This window comes from Sipha flava, unplaced genomic scaffold (assembly GCF_003268045.1).
Source record: "Sipha flava isolate LNK unplaced genomic scaffold, YSA_version1 385_pilon_pilon, whole genome shotgun sequence".
Taxonomy (NCBI): domain Eukaryota; kingdom Metazoa; phylum Arthropoda; class Insecta; order Hemiptera; family Aphididae; genus Sipha; species Sipha flava.
In genome coordinates, this window is record NW_020273096.1 from 22,906 (window position 1) to 26,577 (window position 3,672).

Here is a 3,672-nt window from a genome sequence, read left to right on the forward strand (position 1 = left end):
AATGTATAAAAATGTTATATCAAATAAATTATATTATAATTATCGTGATGGTTCGTGTACAAATTACTATACGTGAATGGTGCAGTAACAGTGGCTATTTTTCGGAGTGCACAATAAATGTAAATGTTAATTTTAATTTATAGAATAATAATGGAAGAAATTATGAACGCAAAGTATAGTTTATACTTTATAGGCCATTGTGTTATGACAAATTAGGTACATGGTTTTATTTTTAAGGGTGAACATTTGAGATTTCGGTGGATAAAAAGTGTGTTGTAGCGCACATATTTTAATACAAAAATTAGTATCGAATTCATCTACTTGTATATGTAAACTTGTAAATGTTTATTGAAATTCACTTGTGTTCGTGCTATACTTGTTTATGTTAATCCATTGCAGTCGTTGATAGTTTGATACATAATATGTAAGCGCGACGCTCACATAAATACTATTTCTTGCATCGATCTAATGGCGTCATTTAAGTTTTTAATATAAGGATCTAAATATGTTGACGAGCCTAAATATTTACCTTAAAAAAATGTATTACTGAGCTCGCAATCAAATTTCTACTTACATTTTCATTAAATTACTATTTCAGTCTTACATATTTTATTATTTGGATATTATTTTCTTTAATCTTTATCTACTCGAAGTCTTCGAATCATAACTAGTTTTTTTTGAACAATTATTTTTTTACAAATGAAAATGTTTTATTTAGGTATTTATATTTTATAATATGAATTTATATAAATTATATAATTATAATATAAACGTTTGCTAATTATTGTAATTATTATTATAAAAGGCGATTTGCCCGTTCATAAAATATCAATAAAAATAAATAAATGATAAACACGACATCAAATTGTTTGAATAGTAGGTTAGTGAAACCGATGTTGGCTATTTCCACGTCTTTAGATTCATTATCTGCTTCATCAGAATCAATAAAATGAGTGTGGAGAGTGTGGGGCGAAGCCCCCTTGTAACATATATTTTATTTGTGCAGTTGGAAAAAAATCCTAACAATAAAGCCTGTTACGTTAAATACATTTAACAGTCAAGCCGATAATGAAAATAATAATAGTCCAATATAACTATTGAGTCCGCAGTACGGGTTATCATATTTCTTATTAATTAAATTACATTTTTTGTTATTACTAATCTTTAATAAACATCTACAAATTCCACAACTGGAATAACTACGCAAAAAAAAAAAAAAAAACAAAAATTAATTTATTTGGAATCAGAATGTCATGAAATGAATTGATGAATAAAAATTATATTTCTATCTCAAATATAAAATAAGAAGCAATTGTTTTAAAATTCGAGTCTAATAATAACTAATAATAAAAGCGTAGTATTTTAAAGTCAATAGATAATATTTTTATTTCCTTCTATAACCGTAATATCACTTAAGATTGATGATAATAAATAAGTCGTCAAATACTGTATTTATTTTTTCATTATTCAGTTATATAATTTTATTTAAGATTTCGCTATTTATATTTTTTCAGTATTTTTAATTTTTCCGCTACAGTTTTTTTTTTCAATTTCTTTTTCATTTTTATTTAATTGAAGATTTTTCAAATTGGAGCTAAGATTTTAAGAAAAATAACAAACAAATTATAATCACCTAAATAAAATAACTAGAGAGAATTTTTATTGTCATTAAAATCTTAATAATGTAAAAATTCACATCAGATTAACATAATTATTATTTAATATATTTAAGACCTTATTGATAACTTAGGTGTTTATATTTAATCAACTAACATTTTATTTATATATAAATTATTACAAAAGTCATCACTTATGTTATGATTTTGTAAGAAATTTAAATTCAATTCAATGATTTACGAGTATTAACACATATTCGTAGTATATTACACAGGTATACTATATTATCTTAGTAATTTTATGATTATCTTAAATACAGTTACACTTTTAGACATAGACATTTAAAATTTTGAGAAGATGTTATCTAAATCATTCTTTAAATAATATATTTAATATGTTTAAGAAATGTTAACTTACGTTCCTTATTATTTTAAATTTTGGTTTTTGACTATTAATTTCTCCTTCCATTAAATAAAAGTAATATATAGCTCTTAAAAAAATTAAATAAATAATAAATTAATAAATTGTTACATATATTTTGTCTCTAGAAAATTTAATTTTAGTGCAAATCCCGCAAAATTTGTGAAAATAAAAATCATGTTTAGAATATAACACATGCTCATCGATAAATCTTGCAAATAACAAGTATCATCAGTAATCAATAATTGTTAACCGACATTTAATTACGAAACAAATAATTTTGTCGATTTTAAATTCGCCATTTTATATTTTACATTGCAGTATTTCAGAGTATAACAACTTATTCAACTCGAACAGTTGTAATATTTCATTCGAACGATCACAATGGAGGATGCGTATACATTATCATGCGCAAACGACGCAAAACTTAACTATAAGTCGTCGTGGAAAACGATAAATAGCTTAATACTCGTACGCCAGCCTTCCCATTCGTACGTGACTGGAATTGTGAGAACTATGTTTGTTTTTCGGCAGACCGTGCGGACTCTGATTAGATCAGATCCGCCGCTTATTACCCGTAGTCCCTGCAGGGTATATTAGAGCTTGATGTTCGCCAACAAGGCACAAATACACTTATTTACACAACGTACACTTTTATAAAGTAAAAAAACTGAATGTAGTTTTCAAAGTATCTAGTAACAGAACGTCAGATGATGAAAAAAATAAAAAACACAACAACAACCCTGGCAGACAATTATTAAAAAAAATAGAGATTTTAAAACAGAACGACTCGTTATATAAAAATCGTTATCAATTACATTATTGCATACGCAGCGAAACAGCCAAGATGAATTATGAGTGTTTTTCTTTGGACTGTCGACAAATAAAGCATTCGAAAAAATCAATATAATCGCATAAGATACGAATATAAATGGGCACTACGCATACAAATTAAACAACTGACTGCGAGGGTTTAATGTAATAAAGGTAGAAGTGAATTATATTTTATAGAAAAAATTCGTTTTACTTTTCGATATAACGGACATCAGTTGGTTAGAATATCAGTGAATCATAATATAAATATAGTATTTACTATTATTAAATGTACTATTATTAGTATAGTAAATATAGTATTTACAGTACACATAGACCGCAATAAAATTATTTCTAGTGTAAATGCGTGTAATGTATAAATTAATGTTGTGTGCAAATATATAATTTATACATTTATTTATTTAAATGATACAATTCCGAACAAGCTACGTTTCACAATTCGGTTACTCTTATTTTTGGCTACTCAAATAATGTTTGTTGGATTTATAAACGTGACAAAAAGAGCATATAAATAATGATATAAAATCACATCGTTCTCGCGAACAGAAATGAATAAGCCAAATAATACGACCAGTGCGTTTGGTAAAGATACTAACAAGTTGTTAAAAGCCCGTAACCCCATATATGCCAACTACTAAAGAATAAGAGATAGAGGCGTGGTCCGCTATACAAAACGGCAACCAATAAGGTCGTTCCGTTCGTTTACCCTTTTCTCGCCCCCACGCGCAGCTAGCTGTATCGCCAGCCCTCGGGCCCCTCGGTTAAGTAGCCGAACGGTTTTTACCATCGTTCTCCGTACGA